The sequence below is a fragment of the Copidosoma floridanum genome, unplaced genomic scaffold (assembly GCF_036245765.1).
Source record: "Copidosoma floridanum isolate Cflo_tuat_1 unplaced genomic scaffold, Cflo_Japanese_pri ptg000013l, whole genome shotgun sequence".
Lineage (NCBI taxonomy): Eukaryota > Metazoa > Arthropoda > Insecta > Hymenoptera > Encyrtidae > Copidosoma > Copidosoma floridanum.
In genome coordinates this window covers 30082523-30101478 of record NW_028321890.1, presented here as the reverse complement: position 1 = coordinate 30101478, position 18956 = coordinate 30082523, and the positions used below count along the sequence as shown (strand labels likewise).

General features: G+C 41.4%; 1 long non-coding RNA gene across 2 annotated transcripts; it reads right to left on the bottom strand.

The window, feature by feature from the left end:
* Positions 1-6325: 6325 nt before the first annotated feature.
* On the bottom strand, positions 6326-8260 carry LOC106640702 (uncharacterized). Of its 2 annotated transcripts, XR_001339016.2 has the most exons (4): positions 8181-8260; positions 7997-8048; positions 7097-7196; positions 6326-6609 (listed from the first exon to the last, which is right to left on the bottom strand). It is a non-coding gene; the product is annotated as an uncharacterized LOC106640702 (long non-coding RNA). The 2 variants fall into 2 exon arrangements; XR_001339015.2 differs by lacking the exon at positions 7997-8048 and having other exon boundaries at positions 8181-8258.
* Between the last annotated feature and the right edge of the window lie 10696 nt (positions 8261-18956).

Genomic DNA, 18956 nt, shown 5'->3' with positions numbered 1-18956 from the left:
CAGCGTAATATAATAGGCGAAAGAGAGAGAGAGAGAGGCAAGAAAAGTGGAAAGACGTGCGGATGGAGGAAAAGGAAGGTGCAGCGCGTGAGCTATACTGCTGCTTTTCCCGAGGGACACGAGCTGGGACGAAATTGATATGTATTCCGCGCTGGCTCCAATCTATCGGCTCAGCCCCAGGTCAAGCAGGCGGAATTTTAAGTGCGATACATTTACGAGCCAACGCTGGACGGACCATCCATTTCACACGTGGGTTATACGTGCTCGCTGTTTTCAGAACTAGGTGCGGGGTAGGTGTGCAGCCTCACATTGTGTCCGCTTTGAATTTATGATTTTCAGTCTTTTTTTTTCTTTGATAACCTCCTTCTCCCATCCACCCCCTCACCGACTCTCTGCACCCTCGTTCTGCTCTAGCTGCGAAAGAGACTTATCCAATTATTCAAATTGTTGTTATTATTGTCTATGGTTGTTAATTTTTTTTGCCTTCCTGTACAGTCAACAAAACTCTACCTCACGTAGTGCGGTTGATTTAGAAGGAGTATTTTTTCAACACAAAGAATTCAAAATAACCTTAAAAAAATCATTTTCCAATAGTAATTGTTTATTAAAACAAGTAGAAATGATTTTCTTCCAAGTTTCACTATGAAACACACATGTAGGTAGTATTTACCCAGCCACGCGTTTCGGAATGAAAAAGGTCTCTGTCCATGTACATACGTATTCAAAAGCTTATGAGCCCCATAAAGTTATCGGTCTTATATCCCGATACAAAGGGGTCGGCAAGCGCACTGGTCATCGCGGGAAAATTGAATTCCGTCCCCAAGGAACGACCACGGGGTACACTTGTGAGTCAAATTACGTCCCATCATCTATGATAATTTATTTATTTATTCGTGCATTTCGCGGGAAAATAAAATAATGCGATCGTTGAAAAAAAAAAATAATAATAAAATACACATTACCATGAAGCACCCATCCGTGATGGCAGTTGTCGCAGCAGCGCAGATGCCTTCTTCCCGGCGTAAAAGACTCGCAGGAACAGTCGGTGACCGTACACCTGATGGACTGAAACAAAAAAACCAAAAAATACTTACTCAATAACGAATTTCTATTTTTTCTCATCCCTCGCGTTTCAACCCCGCGTACAGAACAACAATAGCTCTCTTTACCTCAAAATTATCGCCACCAATGAAAAACAGCTCTCATGTCTCTCTAGACGGTACAAGGCTAGCCCCCGGGCAGGATAAAACAATCCAATCAGTTGAAGGAGGGAGACGTAATGCCAATGAGTGACCGTTTGGCGTAAAAAATCGGCCACCCCTTGAATAGGGGAGAACAAGGATCGGGGGGGAGGGGAAGAGAGGGTCGTCTGGATTTTTTAAGGAACCGTGAATATTTTTCACCCTCCGCATTGAAATTAAGCCCGTGGGACTGACCGAGTGCTTCTGGCCTTCGATTTTTACTACGTCGAGGCGAAGGTGTGGCAGCCAGTCATTTGTTTTTTTTCACAGAGGGTCGCCCGAGCGCCACTGGGTGTACTCGGACAAACACGAAACAAAGAGGAGCGAAAGATATGAAAAAACTCATTGATAACTTTTGTGCCCCCGGCTATGGGGCTGAACCGGGCAAGTTTGTTGTGTACCATCATTTGCAATCCCGTACTTTTATAGAGTACCTTGTAATCATCTTTGCCTTGCTTTTCTTTTTTTTCCATTTTTTTTAAACTCAAGCTTTATAGTCGAAGGAACTTTTGACATTTATCGTTCAATTCTGACACGTACTGTTTATCATTCGAGAATGTATGAATCACAACGAAAGAAAGTATGGAGGAACCTGCGTGGCATCTCAATACACTTTACAGTACACCATCTGCGAGAGACGCAGTTTATTCCCGTCCGTAAAGTGCGACGTCTCACCTTTATGAAAAAAAAAGAAAAAAAAAAGGAAAGTAACAAGAAGACAGTGTATGACGGCGTCGATTCCAATCTCGGCTCTGAAGGTGTACCAACACGTGCCCACATTTACAACCTTTAGCCGTATGTTTATCGGAGGGTGGAAGCAAAGGCAGCCTCGCAGGCGCGGCGTGTGCCGTTAATATAAAGACAAATGAATCGGCGCGTGCGTTAAGGCTCTATCTCTCGCCGGCGCGCGACCCTCCTACGCCATGTGTCTTTATATACTTACGAGACCCCGCGCGTTCATGTATAATATGACTTTGGCGCTGCCGGCTAGAGCTATATATGAGTCTCGATCTGCTTTTGCTCGACGAATTTTTTCCCTCCGCGTGTAAGCGACTCGAAAACTCGATTCTCATAATTCTTCCGTGTACAATCCATGGGATTATCGCGCCTTAAATGAACGAGCTCACGATGCTAACAGTTTATATGCCTTATTTTCATGATTTGAAACGTATACGAGGAGTTAATTTTTCTGAATATTTTTCTAGTCATATTGTAATGCTATGCGGTGTGAAATACCAAGTTGACGGCGTTGAAACAACTGCCTTTAATTTTTACAATTCAATGCAATCCTACGTAAATATTATTACAATAATTTTCCGTATGAAATTATGACTTAAACATCCGAACCAAAAACTTTTCAGGTAATAGTGAACGTTTTAAGTCGAACAGTTCACCAAGAGACAATAGGGCAATGAAACCCCAACTCCTAGATTCACGCGTCAATTTTTAGTCGTACAGTCGCGTGACAATAAATAGTGATAAATAGCCGACATTGGAATTTCGATGGTAATTAATCCAGACACACCAGAACCATTGCCGTGAACAACAGACCGCACAGCTTGCAGGCCACGCGGATGAATATATTACATTCGGAAAAGCATTATCGCTCGACAGCCGCACGCGGTACTGTAAATATGTATATACACTATAACCTCGTGCGCGTGTACAATATTATAAAGTCCGTGACTGCTATAACTCACTAATGCGCGTTATTAAGTACTGCTTAAGACTTATGAATAAAAGCAATATCAAGACAAATGAGGCGACGTGTACGACCCTTACCCTCCTCTGTGAGTGTGTAAGTGTCTCTATATACATATATACATACGTACATTGTAGGCGCACAAACATGCAACCTGCCCCGATTGGGTGTGTTAAAAGCGATATTTTTTTTTCAGCCAAGCAAAATTTCATTAACTCGACTCGTACACTGCCCGCGATCGTTGTTTCATTTATGATCAGCAGGAACGAGATGGATTATGATTTTTTCTTTAAACAAGAGGTAAAACAGAGGGAGTATATTGCCCGTGGGACGCTTTTTTACGATTTTTTTTTTTCTTCACGACTCCGTCACATGCGTGTGTGCACACTTTGTTATTAAAACTCGGCCTCTTTTTTCGCACGCGCGCACGCCTTCTCTCCCCCGATTTTCTCGGGCCTGACTGTGCCCCACTCCTTCGTATGTATCCGTGCACGGGCCGCCAATAACGTTTTTACGAGTCACGAGAGCCATTTATTGCTCTGTTCGTTTATTACACGCATCATTTGAAGGGACGGTCATCGGCAGCAGCGCCGACATGCCACATGCAGGTGCATCGTCTCGCGGATAAAATCGGAAGTAACGGCACACGGCGCTTTTTGCGCCCCAAGAACGAGGAAGAGGCAAGAAAAAAAGAGAGAGCCAATAAAGCCGTGCTTGACAAAACGACGCCGGCGCCAGGTGGGCCCTAACGAAGGCCGAAATCAGGGGCCCGCTTTTTCCGCTTATTCGCGATTTTCGGGCCACGGCCGATGGGTACGCTCTCGGGGGGGGGAGGGGGGGGAGAAAAAGTTCCCTTAAACACCGGATGCGGGGACGGGCGCAAAAAACAGAATGTTTATTGAATCCGAGAGGGGGGCCTTTTTTGACCGCGCTTACGGTAGTATGGTTAATGCCATGCTTAATTGCCGGCGAGGGGGCTTCGTTCATTACGATTCGGGACGCTGAGTACCAAGGACGAATTAATTAACTCGACGGGTCAATTAAGACCCTCGCGAGGAGGCATTGGGCTCTCTTTTGCGCGAATTTACGCGGCGCTCGAATGTCTCTGTTGACTTCCCTTGAATGAGTCGTCCTCGGTTTTGTTTTGTGGCACGCGATTCCGTTACCCGTGCATTCATTACGAGATCTGGGTTTGTCCCCCCCTTTTTTTTTCAATTTCCGTTTGACCAACAGAGTTGGAGTTAAAGAAACAATGAAACTGATCATTCGACGGTCCCACCACAATACTCCGTAACGAAGGTATAATCCTCCGATTACCGACTAAACGTTTTGTTGCAATTTTTTTTTTTTTTTTTTTTTTTTTTTGTACCATACCAGTATTCAACTAGCACAGGTGCGTATACACAGATGATGATGATGGCCATGTAATCGCACGATGTTCGCATAATTTGCAAACGCGTCCCCTATCCGGCACATGTCCGGCTATTCGTTAAAAAATGCGTCCACTATCTCGGTCTATCGAAAAACACATGATCGGCTTCTCGCGGGGAGCACGTGTAATATCGCCAAATGAGATCTTTCGTCTTCGCCATCAATTATGCGCCAAAAGGAGAGCCGATCGTCAACGTGAGATATTGTAATGTATAAGAAAGCGCATTATATATATATATGGGTGCACGTAATGTATATATATACACACGCCCGGACGAGAGGAGGAGTAAAGGAGGGGCGGTGCACGTAATATACTTTGCAGGGATGCACGTGCATGCATAATGATGCCCGGCCAATCCATTAGTCTTATTAGAAAACGAATCCCTATTAGAGGAATCTATTCCGTGCTCTCGCGCTCGAGGGCTCTTGCTCCTCTCGTCCCTTCCTACTCCGCCCCGAAACAGGAACAAATGAAAAAAAAAAAAAAAAAAAAAAATGACGACGAAACAACAACCACGTCTCTTATACCCTGCACCTTATAGCTGGGACACTGCGAGCTCTCGTAAACGACGATAATTTCTTTCCTAATCTTAAGTGTATCGCCGAGCCATAACCGCGAGCTGCGCTCGGCACGCACGGGCTAGGAAAACAAAACAAAGAAACAAAAAAGGGCCTCGTCGGTGAATAAAAATCGGCCCGCGGTATCTCGGCGCGGCACACACGGTCCTTATCGCGCCAAGCGCATCGCCTCCTCCTCCTCCTCCTTCTTCGCCCCTTTCCCATTTATCCACACCGACCTCCACGCGCCTAGAGGAGTCGTCCTCTTCCCTGAGACCCGATGTGCGTGTGTGTATTACGTATAACCACACGAGGTGGAAAGAGTGCAAGGTGCACGCGAATAACGAGCGGAACCGAGCCTGCCTGTGCGAACGCCCCAGAGTAACGTAGCGGGTCCTGGCTAATGCCTTTTTCTCTTCTGAAGAATGTCTTAATCGGCCGAAAAAAATAATATGCTTATCTCGTTTGGGCTTATTTTTGCCAAACTCATCCTCTGCAGTTCGGCTGATGCGACTTGCTTTGGGAAAAGGACTAGTTATTCGATGTAATATCGCAGAAGCGGATTATCACGTCATCGCCCTATACACACCCGTTTGGTTGCTCTACAGCCAACTGATTAGTGGCGATTACATCGAGCAGACGCGCTGGGTGAATTTTGTAACACACCGCTTGGGTACATGTATTTGCATGCACAAGGGAAGAGGAGGGCTACCGAATAATTTGTAACGCGCTGCATGTCCTGGGATTATACATGTGCCGCAACCACGAGGATGGAGTGACCAACGAGGGCAGCACGGAGATTTTCGTAAAGCTGGTTTCCGAGCCGAGTGGGCGCACATACAGGTATATGTGCATTGTACTGGCAGTGGGATGCGAGTGTTTGGGCGCTCAAACAATTGTGCTCGATGAACGGGGCTAATCTTCCATTTGGAGGCGCATAAGTGCACGCCATCAGCTTTCTACGTGCAATGGTAGCGTGGTACCGCTGGTACGGCTTGACTCGTTTATCGTTGCGAATTAATTTCGGTTCACGAAACTGCGGATGCATTAAATCTTGAATCCCAAGCAAATCAAAGTCCCTTATTTTTTTTAATGAATCTTCGTAAGGACGCCGTGAAGTACATATTGTGTATTTGTCAAGTTGGTGGTAGCGCAGATTTTTTTGAGTGAACGATAGATAGTTAGCTTGGTTTAACTCAGTTGATCGCACGAGTGGGTAGCTCGAGTGTGATGGGATGGCACGAGTTACCGAAATAGGCCACGAGTGTGATGTTATCGTACCAGTGTTAAAGTCTTACTAAGAAGTTGGGCGCATTATTTTTTGTAGTAATCCGTGGACGTAAAAATTAAGTCTTCATTACATTTATGGATGATAAAAAGATAAAAATGTATATAGTCATTGAGATATTTTTTATTTTATTTTTTCTTATATTGGCATGTTAAATTATTCTTGATAAATCAAACATGTTCATAAAATTACTAGTCTTATGAATCCGTGGATTATTTGGAAACTTGAAATTGGTGTCACCCTTACTTTATTTTTCTAAATTTATATAGATTCCCCTTCCTTAAGCTGTCAGCTTTAAAGCGACTGAATAATACTTTGCATTCCCCATGGTCATCAACAGCAATACAAATCAGTCCTCCATTTTTACAACAGTCAAGGCTTGTATTACACTGAAATTTAAAAAAAACAATTGACTTGAATTTAACTTTCTTTACCAGTTAAGGACCCGAATTGTAAAACGTGTACCATGGGTTTTTTTTTTTTTTTTTTTTTTTTTTTTTTTTTTTTTTTTCTACAAAATTCTATACAATTTAGCAAATACAAAAAAAAATCTGCTTGTAAAAAGTATAAATCTGAAACTTTTAACATTTAAAAACTTTTTTTAAATTAAGCATATGTGTGCAACATTACCTCAGTAATGTTTAAGATGTTATTGGGAATGTCATTATCGCTTTAGAATATTTTATTTTCAACCATTGGTTAAAAAGTCCTGCGTCTTCCAAACTTCAGTGAAAGTAGTATTTGAGAAAATTTACGAGAGATAAAATTTTAAGCAATAAAATTGTTCATAAAACTAGAGTTTAGTTGTACACATGAACATGGATAGATCAACAAAATTAAAAGTTGTTCAATTGACATTAAATATTGTTTACGTACAGGAGTATCCTTTGCCTGGCACTTTTCATCAGGGCTTTTCCCCGAGATAAAAGTAGTACCCAACACAACTACAAGTACGAATAGAATAATCTTCAACATTCTGCAAAATGCAATAGTTTAATTAAATTAAAAATTATTCATTTAAATAAAAAAAATAAATACAACTATTTTGGTAAAAAATAAACTACTTTAACGTTGCTAATAACTTTTTAATAAAGCACAAGTTAACCACAAGTCGGCCTATTATTTATTCCCGCACCGTAAAAATCCACGTAACATTGCTATTACGGTACAGATGATTTTATATTCACGTAAAAATATTTGAAGCTCTAGTGAAAATTTTTGGAATCGCGAAAATGAAACAAGAACCAAACAGTCAAATTGATAATCAATTATTACGAGAATGATGACAATAATTATAATATTAAAAGGTGATCACACTATAAATAATAACTGACAAAAAATTTTTATTACTATTGTTAGAACGAACTTTTTAACAAACTAAATTTACTTATTTGAAAAATATTTTTAGGAGTAAAACAAGACTCAACTTGTAAAATAAATAGAGTGTAAGTTGTGCGAACGATAATAGACGTTAATCTATGTAAAAAATAGAGGTCACTTGTGAAAACTAAAAATAATTCTATACACTAAGTTCTATGATAAGATTTTTTATTAATAAGTCAAAAGAAAATCGTAATAAAATTTTGTATTTGCCAACTTTACAGTTGTTATTACAGTGGGCATGTAAGAAAACATTCAATGGATGTATGATTTCCGTATACTTCTGTGTAAATTAATTTTTTTAGTATAATGTCAATAACTATTTAATAACTGAACGAAAGTGACTTTTTGCGAATTTTGCATCAGAATCATAATGTTAATATATTATATACTCACTGTAATCTGTATACCTGTGACACCGTAAACTGTACGAATTAATTTTTGTAACCTAATGTCAATGAAAATTAAAAAATCAAATGTCAATTTTTTAAGTGCAATTTATGATAGAAAAAATTAAAAAATAATAGTGTTGATTTAAATTTTACTTAAGAGATTCAATTTATACTATAATAATACTTACTGAAAATTTCACAGGAAATCAAATTCAACAACTTCAAGCCTAAACGTCTCTCAGATTTAAACTAAGTTGAATGCTTTAGGGGACTAGGGTTTTTTTTCATAACAAATGCTCGCGGTTTTTATAGCACGCCTTATCAAAACGTGGTAAAATATATTTCAATTGTCTTTGTTATTAGATTGCAATTTATTACCCACGTTGAAACTATCTTGAAAAAATTCAAAGAATTTTTTTTACGGGTCTGCTTTATCAGGGTGAGCAAGAATGTGGCATGAAAAATCTTAAAACATAAAAAATTGTTTATTATACATCGCATTTTTTAAATGCACTAAAATAAATAATAAATAAATAACAAATTGCCCAGAAAATGTGTATGTGATGTTTTTATTAGCTATGGAAATATTTTTTTAATGTAATACGAAAATCGTGGTAAGCATAAATAGTGTATGCATGAACAGGTCACGTAAGACACTAACAATTTTATTGTACTGCAAATAACATAAATGGTTGTGTAATTATTTCATGTCTTTATGTTTGAATTACTTTAACCAGTGTCAATTTAAGGCTATAAGTAGATGAATCGTTTGACAGTATCAAAGTTTTGAGTTGACAGTTTAGGAAAACACATTGGTATACAAATGTTGTAACGTAAAATAATACATATTTTTTCTGTGCAAGGGATTTCACTTTGCAATGTTTTTCAAGTGATGTACTAGTACAATATCGTGTCTAAATAATAAAAAAATTATTTACTGCTATTGTCACTTTAGTAGAACTTATGACAATATGAAATAAATGGAAATCTGAATTATACTTTTTGAAATAAATATGTTAAAATAAACATAATAAATAAACTAAAAAGTACTCAACACAAACATTGTTTTTTAACCTTGAATTTGTTAACTGTTGGTTCCACTTTATATGCCAATCATGTTGAAGTAATTAAACAAATCGTCAAAAAAAGAATAGAGTACCCTCCATCAAAAGTCAATGTTCCAAGCAATGTTGGAATTATCACAAATTGCGAATGATTCGTGTTTGATGTAAAAAAATAACCCTGATGCGAATTTCAATAAGAACCACTTTGTAATAGCGTAGTATAGTCCCTCCGAGTGATTCAAAGGGTGTATAATTTGCGTACACGCGCTTTGCAAGTTAACGCGCAGCGTATACACACCCGCAACGGAATACAGAGTAATGCAAATTTGGCGCTCTCTCGCAGTGCACGCGAAGCGTAAAAATAATGAAATGCTAACCAGGCAGCCGACACCCCCTATTGCAGCTCTTCAACATATTGTCGCGGCCACAGCGGCAATTCCGGGTGATAAACGATCGCTCGTTCTCCAACGCGTACGCGCAAATGTAGCGGAATTAACTGGCCACCACCGAAAATACGTGTATCGCGTGAAAGAGGGTAGGTGGTGTTGCAATAATGCCGGGGCGATAAATATATCGCAGAAGGAAGGGGAAAGCGACAAAATATCGTGAAATAGGAAAGAAGCGCTCGCTCGTGGGCCCTGACGGACGACACCCCCAGGAGCACTAAGTCACTCGGCTTATGCCAACCCGGTCGTCCCGAGCGCGGAATAATATCGTCGTCGTTTCCACATACATGTATGTGCGTGAAAGTGCCGGAGTAAGAAGTGCGACGACACGGAAAGAGAGAATGGTCGTGTAGAAAAGGGGGAGGAGGGGAGGGTCGGTCGAGGGCTGATTTGCGGATATCCCGGGGCTTTGACAGTTTTTCTACGTGGGATTTGCTGTGTTTATTTACGGGTTGCTCGCTTGGATTGACGATTTGGGACGAGGTAATTTTTTTGACGGCTACGGTGATTGTTTATGCATGATTCGGTTACGTTTTTTTTTTTTTTTTTTTTTTTTCAAGGAAACTAGACGTGATGGTTTCGAAGAGCTACTATTTTATTGATATTGTGGTCAAAATATCGGTAATGGCAATATTTTTTATTGAACATTTGACATATTCACAGTGTCGTGTTAAACATAACATAGTAGAACTGTTTAAAGAGCTATCGATCCGTAAAAGTTTGGGTTCTCTTAAAATAATAAGATTAATTATAAAAATATAAAAAAATACGTATCTATTGTAAATCTATTGTCAAATTCAATAAAGAGCTTATCGATTGAAATTATTATTCTAATTTCTTTTTCATGGAAATAGAATAATAAGTGTGTCCAATATAAAAAAAAAAATCAATGTCAATCCCACAAATACAATAGACAATATGATTGCACCTTTCTCCTCTCAACATGTAAATATGAACACAAAACTCAATAAAGCAAAATGCCGTGAGTAACACGCGTTCCCTCAATCGAGGAGTGTGCCCTTTTCTAACAACGTTTCGACTCATCGCTCAATTCGCGTCTCCACGTAAGCAAATTATCCTAATCCCGATGCTCCTATTCAGCGAACCAGCAGCAAAGGTAGCTGTCAACTTTGCGCCACGACTCGCTGAAGAATCTTCATACAAAGGAGAAAAAAAAAAAAAAAATCCTTGGAGTTAATAAAAGGAGAGAATTTAAGTATGGGGACGAGTTTGAGAAGAAGAAAGGATTAATTCGTACTGTCAGGTCGAATATGCCCGTACGGAGTCCCCTGGAAAGCTCCTGTAGCAAACATAACGCGTTCGCTGAAAAGAAAAGAAGAGCGAAATCCGGCACGGAATAAGGAAGCGAGGCGCCACAGAGTCCGGCAGCAGCGGCCAGAGTATTGTGGCCTGCCGTCTAAAAGCCGAAGAGAAAGAGGTCGCGCCCTCGCGGCAAAAAGGGTCCGAGCTCCTCAATTATTTAGAGAAATTGTTAAATCTGCAAAAAGCAGCTCCTTCCTCGCCCCGTCCCGAGGGATCATCGTCCGAGAAGAAGCCGGGCGTCCCCTGGACCTTGGCGCCCGCCGCCCGGTTTTTCCACTCGGCAGGAAAATTGGTTTTTCACGTGTCAACGAGCAAGTTAGCTGCCAACTTTCGTATGTATACTTGTAACGTGCTCCGTACGCATGTGGTTGGCGTAGCTCTGGGCAGTGCCACTCAAGCAGGTGGATGAGCTGCCGTTGGGTGGTGGATGTACCTTTTAAATCTCATTACCGCTCCCGGGAAGGTCTTCGACGAAAAATTTAATCGGATGCTGTACAGCGCTGGCCGGCTGGTTGAGACGGGGTTTTTAACTGCGTATAAGGAGCAGGGGAGAGCGAGTGGGGTGTACAGAGAGATTACTTTCCAAGAGGTGTAGGATGGAAACTTTTACGGAAAAGTAAAAACAATATTGTATGAGTTGTAGACCAAGGTTTTTGTGGAGAAGGATTTAATTTATGTAGCTTTTTACGCGTTTTGGACTTTTTTAGACGTATGTACTTTACTTACGAAGGAAAATTTCTTTTTTTTTTTTTTTTCAGAAATCTGCGGACCCGTTTGAACGTAACTGATGTGTTTGGACATCCCGTTCAAAGTACAGTACCGACAAAATTGCATCGAAATCAAGGTAAATAAGAATTTTATCTAAAATTAACATTTATTGATTTGTCCTTGCTCTCATGACAATACACAAGCTATTTGAAAAAAACAACCCTTTGCCCAAAAGAAAAAAATATATAACGAGAGAAACCCCATTTCGGATTTGGTAGAAAAAAAAGTGACTGGGCAATAACTCAGCTGGTCGCCGTTCCTCCCATCCCATACATTATTTATTTTTTTTTTTTTTCTCTTTATTTTAATACACACAACCGCGGCCTCACGTTTGTCTATTGATCGGCAATTTCCGATTGGGTCGCGCGCAAGAGGCTCCCGTCATCGATCGCCCCATTGTCTAGCGCATATTACACGAGCGAGAGAGAGAGACTAGCCGGGGCAGCTGACTTTTCATCGTGACTGCCACACCTTGGCGGGATATGAAGAGAAAGCCAACGCTCACGGACGCACACTTACAAATACGTAGCAGCCCCCGAGACGTCGATCCACCCGTCGTTAAAGGAAAATGAACCGTAATGGCGTATAATGGGAGGAGGCCACGCGCTTTATCCTCCCCCTCTCTCTCTCTCTCTCTTCGATACATATACCTCGATTCTCCGCCTATCTATCTATCTATCTGTCTCTCCGCTGCAGCTCCCGTTCTCCTTCTTCTTCTGGATATCCTTTGCGCTCTTCTTACCCCCTTTAACACGTCTACGAGGTCGCCCTCATTTACGCGCCTTCTTGGCTCCTTCCTCCTTCTTTCTCCGTCTCTTCTTCTTTGTGTTTTCTCTATGCGGATTTCTCGACCCCATCCTCAACTCTGTGTTTGTGTATATACGTGTACATACAGTCTTGCCACGGCTGGAAATGATTTGTGCCAGCTCGGTTCCTTTGTTGGGTGCTGAAGTTTCTCGCTTCGGCATCAATGATACGAACAGTTTGCGGTGAAGGCTTACAGTTATATGCACAGTGTTGGTTATGCGGGATATCTTTCTTTTTTTTTTCGATGTCGTAAAATCTCATCGCAAAGTATGGCACGTTGGGGTATGGTAATCGCTCGATTTTCGATTCGCGTCCGAATAACAGTGACTCCTTGGAATGCAATCGGGGATTTTTGTACAGTTTACGAACGATACTTGGTTTTTTTTTTTTTTTTTTTTTTCTAAATGATAATAGTCAATGTGATTAATGAAGTTGATTGAGTTGATTTGAAAATGTTCCCCTTTGTCTTACAGAAACACGTATTGTTACAATAAAAAAAAAAAAAAGAAAAAAAAAGTTCTTGATAAAAGTTAACATTTATTGTCTAACGTATCAACACACTCCTCGCGAGACAAAATAAACAGCTACATGACAAACGAAATCCAGCTCAGCCACGGACAGGTGTCACTATAAGCTGCAAACAATTCGAAAGACACTCTCACATGCAACATTAGCCCTCTCTCTATGCGTCCTTGCCTCTGTCCCGGCAATCTCGCAAAATAAAGTGTGACACACGCGAGAGGGACCTCCTACGATTTGCATTCGCCAGCTCTCATAAGGCAACTCCCGCCCTCCCACGCTCACACTCAAACTCAAACCATAAGTGCCACATATGTAAGCGCGATCGTGATAAATGCAGCTGATTCCTCTCTCACGTCACCCGCTTCCCTTTAATCTTTTCGTCCTTTCAATCGTGTACTCGTATTAACACCAGTGCAGCACTGGGCTGCATGTTTTTTTTTCTTCCTCTCATGTGACAGAGAGTTGCTTGGATTAAAATAGAAGTCCGCTCGTTACTGTAACACGGACTTTTTGTGTCGCCGACCAGTGATTGGCCGGATTCGATTCGGCTGATTTCGTGGATTCATGCTCGTCAATTGGCTCGGGATGTACATGGTGTACGGTGATGCTGGCGGTTTCTTTCTCGCCTCGGGTATAATACGAAACACTCGTGTCCCATTGTAAACGCGGTATAGTTGCAGAGAGCTTCCCCGTGTCGCGAATAAACGGAGTCTCTGTTTCTCCCTCTCCTCTACCTACCCCTCGAGGATGACGCTCGGGTAATGTATATTATACGCAAGTGAATTTTTACGCGAAATAATGAAATATATATGCCCGGCGTTGTGCATATACTTTATTCGCTCAACTTTTCTCATGGGCCATCTCTCTCTCTCTCTCTCGAGGATGCGGGATTACGTTCCACGGTGGATTGAGAGGTGTGATAGTAATTACTCTGTCACGCCGGTAAAAACCCCGGCTGATTTATGGATTATACACCGTAACGATGATTTTTAACCTGCGTGGCGCTGTAATCCTCCGCGTATCGAGGGAATAATGCACGTAAAGACATGGGCCCAGAGAGGGAAGTAACTTATGGCAGTTTTGTTTTGAAGAACTAATGCGTATGGACCAAGGGTTTCGGGATGAAGTGAAAAGAGCAACGAATGGGAGGAAGGGGCAACACTCCAAACACTGTAGCTCTCCGATGTGTATCCAACTGATTCCTATATATATATACGTTCCAATTAACACGTATAAATTGGCCACATCTGTAAAACAAAAGGGCCCAGAGCAGAGGGAGAGCTCGAGAAGCGAATAAAGGAGATAATGCGTCATGGAGGCGAAGACACGTACATTTTCAAAGAGCGCGCCTACCCTGCAGCGAGGAAGTGGAAGGAAGAGAGCAGGCGAAAGGAAAGAAATAAAGTCAAGGAGAAAAGGGGGAGGAAGGGGGGAAAAGAATAGAAAAAGCGAGAGAGGGAAGGAATGAGTAGATTACGGTGTCGAACACAAGCAATTTATTGCTAATTAACTTCCCTCGTGTGCCCCATCTCTCTCTCTCTCTCTTGCGCGGCCCCTCTTTCGCGTGTCACGGAACGTATGGGACGGGGAAGAAAGAGAGTCCCTTTTATAGGAGCCCTCTGTGCACGGGCGAGGAGGAGCGAGGGGACCGTTCGTTTGTTCGGGCAGTGAGAGAAAAAAGCACCAACGCAGACATACTTGTGTATGGCATAGGAGGGGGGGGGAGGACCTCTAATAAATCGAAAGGACGGACGCGCGATTAAGCCGCTTCGCGTCCGGGAAAAGGGAATATAATGGAATGATGGGACTTTCTCGTGCCCGGAGGTCGTGATCTCTACGGAAGAGTAGCTGTGGAGGGTGGAGGAGTCGCGTGGTGCAGAATCGGATTGTTCTCCTGCGGAGAGCAAAATAGGAGGATGTTTGCACGGTTCGTTTGTCCTTTACCATTTTGGCGGTTCTTTCGTTGGCTGTTGAGAACATTTTTCTGACGTATCAAGCATAAACAAATTATGGTATTTCGAGGCAAAAAAGTTTCTTCTTTAACCAGGAGCAGAACCACCCAAGTCGTTTCTTAACTAATTGCGCACATTTTAGTCATTTCCATAGTTACGCGAGGCGCATGGTCACGTGGAATCACCTAAAATACGTCTCAAACCTAAGAACGTACTCGTTATACAAACTTGTCCCTAAAGGGACTTGACTGCTGGTCTATCTGACCGCTGAAGCTCGTTTTGATTAGTTTTAGTCATTTTTCACCGATATCCCGTGTGGTTGGGCTACTGTATCGTTTGGGTGCCAAAAAATTTTGTGGCTTATTGATAATTAGCTCCCAGAACTAAATCTAGTTTTTTCGTAACGATCAATATATAATGTTTCACATGAGTGTATCATCCTAAAAAAAAAAAAAAAAAAAGAAATCCTAATAGTATTCAGTCGTATGCACTCCTCGAATTATATAACGTAGTGTGACACGAACGTGATCGCGTGAACATATCGACACGGAGAAACTTACCCACTCGTGGACATAAACATATTTCACCCGATTTCCCGATCCAAATGTCCCGTCTTTAATCATGTCGATATTTTATGACATCGTCGTGATCACGAGATAAAGAAATCAAGAGCCTCGTAGCTGTGAATTTCAGGATTTACATCGTGCCGACACTGCTGTTGATGTTCTCGTTGTTTTATTTTATCGATTGTCGTGCAACGTTTGCATCGAAATTTCTTCCTATCACTGATATACGTAATTCAAACTTATAAAAATCCTCGCATGTTTTTGACACTATCACCAATCATGTGGATTAAAATAAAAAATAAAAGGGGACTACCTAACGCATTGGTCGACGAATGTTTGTTTTTACCCTAATCATTCGATATTTCTTCACCTTTCATTCCAATGTAATTCCGAGAGCTTATCAAGATCGGCAGCTTTCAACGCTCATCGCCCGTACAATAATTCATAGAAACGGAGATGCCGTGATTCACGAAGCTTTTATATTTCACTTAATTACAAAAATCACCAATGGTAAAAATACGCTCGAGTATCATCGACAGCAGCGAGCAAAGATCCCGCGCGGAGCCTCGTCGTGACGTGTGCCGCTCAAAAAATCAGCACCACCTCGAAGCAATGGACAAAAAAAAAAAAAAAAGGGGCGAGCGCAAGAATCATGCATCGGAATTTATTATCATCGTAAAGTTTTGTAATCTCTCTCGTCTCTGTACTTCCCCCTCGCGAGAAAGAGAGGGTGGGGGAGAAAATCGTATTCCACAGAGTTTTGATCCACGGGATCAGCGACGCTCGGCAGTGGCGGCAGCTTTGGCAGCGCGAAAAAATCCAGCTCACGTTCGATAAGTTTCGCACGAGCTTGTACACCGAGGAGCAAAGCCTTCTTGTCTACAAAGAGCAGAGGGAAGTGGCAAAAGGTGAGGAGGGAGGGGGGATGGTGGCTGTTGAAGCCGGTGAAAGATGAGGAAAGATGAAGATGCCGATGCTGGTTATAGGTGGGGAAGAACACGCGGGAAGAGGTTGCCGGCTGTGCGAAAGTGAGTTACGAAGCCGGCGTGGTTCCGCACTTGTTCGGATGTACGTGCCCGTGTATGCACACGTAGTACATACGTATAAACGTGGTGGAGAGCCTGTACATGTGTGTGTGCGAGTACGCGAGAGGCAAGTTTTCGCGAGATGATAAGTTATGGGAGGAAGAGGGAGAAACGGGTTGGCGTTAAAGTGACGATCGTCCCTCTTTTATACATGTGAGTATGATTATGGCCGATTGAAAGGTGCTTTGGCCCAAAGGCTGTGATTTGAGTTAATTTTTATGGCTGGCAACGAAAAAAAAAAAATGATTGAAAAATTCACGTGGTTGAGATATATGAGGTGGGACAAAGTGGAGAAAGAAGAGAAATATTGATATTTTATTTAGAAAAGACAACGAGAGGAATGACGGGGAAAAAAAGCATCGGATAGCGCGTGAGAAAAAGATAAAAGACCGAAATCCCACCCCCTGCTCCCATGTATGGCATGGCACGTTCAACGTACTATACTACTAGTACACGCCACGTATGTATTTTTTATTTTTTTTTTTTTACCTCTCTCTTGTTATTGCTCGTTTCGCACTTTTTCTTTTCTTACCACGCGCAAGTCGATGTGTGATATATCGGCTCGTAAAAATCCACGGCGAATAAAATATCTCCGCGGGATCTCGAGGGCCGAAGGTCGTGGCGTCGCCCGAAAGGCTGTATGCGGTTGTAGAAAGGCAGCGATGAGAGATGAAAGGCGAGGGGGGATACGTGCACTCACGAGAGCTTGCGCACGTGCCCGCGGAGGTGCGAACACTGTGTTAACAAGTCTCGCGCTTTATGTTACGTGCGAGAGCAAGATGGTCTTAACGTTGCTGTTTTTGTTTTTGTCCTGTGCTTTTATGAGCCTCCCTCCCCTCCCCTCCCTAGATGTTTGGGAAATGTAGACTCGAAGATCTTTTAGAGGTGTATTGGATGTGCTGTTTCCAAACATTACATGCGACCACAAAGTAGGAAAAATATTAAAAGAGAGAGTGAACATACACTCGCCCTGTGTTATGGTTTGGAGCGTCAAGGCCAATTCTAACACCAGAAATGTACGTAAGGATTTCGCAGTTTGCTCTATGAGACATTGAACTTTAGCGGTCAGAAAGCTCAAGATGAAAAGCCAATGGACTAAAATCTTGCGTTTTTTGGAGTGAATGATTCAAAAACTATTGTTATAGAAAAAATTGCATGTAAAAAGTTTGTTATCTATGATGAGGATGATAAAAAGCTTTCGTCACTGAAGCTTACTTGAGTGCTAAATGTTTGATCTCGTGGTCTTTGAAGTTTACGTATTAATGATAATTTTATAAAAAAGCTTGCGTCTTACGTTCTGGACACATGAGTTTAATAGTTATGGGATTCAACATTTGGTATTTCAAGATTGAGTGTTGAAAAGCTCACATAATAGGGATTATGGAAAGCTTCCATTAGAATGCCTGTGTATTTTAATAGTTCGTATTTTGGTTTTTTAGACTTTACAACCTTAATGTCGGGGTTATAAGAGGTTCATATAAATGTGTTACGATTGATTAATTTAATATAAGTGTTGCATCTTTCGAAAGGTTTGCTTTTTAAGTGAAAAAGTACAAAAGCCTACATTATTATGATTTTCGGGCATTAAAGCTTGCGTTATGGTTTGACGTAACAACACATCGTGTAGGTATTAAATACATTAAATATTTTTGTTATAAGACAACAGAGCTCAAAAGTTTAAGTTTTGAAGCTTAGAGATGTAAAAGCTCACATTTTAGAGTATAAACAAAATTGTCCTGCTTGAGCTTCATAAGAACTTTTATAGTTTTCATATGATATTATTGTAGGGTTGTTGAGCTTAAAAGCCTATATTACAACGATTTTGGACCAAAACCAGTATGCGGTGAAATACTGATAATTGATTGCACTGTAAAAAATTAACGCTGGGTATTTCAATACCAGAAACTTTTTATTCACTTTACCAACAGTAATAGTCAACAGCTACTTATTCACCGTGAAGTAATCAAAGCTTTGAGAAATATATGTAATTACCAACAAATTCGTAGAATTTTAAGTAAAGCTTTAACGTCAATGTCACTTATTTAAAAAAAAAAAAAGTATACAAGTATAAAACACTGCTGCTTCCTTGATAAAAACAAGAGAAAAAACTCAAAACAAACAAGTTTCAAGCGCTGCATAATCCAAGAAGGAAAGGGTAAGATAAAGTAAGCGACGACTGCGACGACGGCAGCAATGTTTTTGGAGCCGTTTATCCAAGCTGCCATAATATCAAGCATAAACACGGGGATTTGGCAAGCTGACTCGCTCCCACACTCCCCCGATGATCAACGATCCGCATTCCTCCCCCATCTCTTTCTCCGCAAGCTCGACTGTCCGGCGTGTGTACCCACACCGAAGAGAACAACAGCGATCATTTAATGCGATTGCAATCTCCCTCCCTGCCTCTGCCGCTTTTCTCTCTCCATTCCCG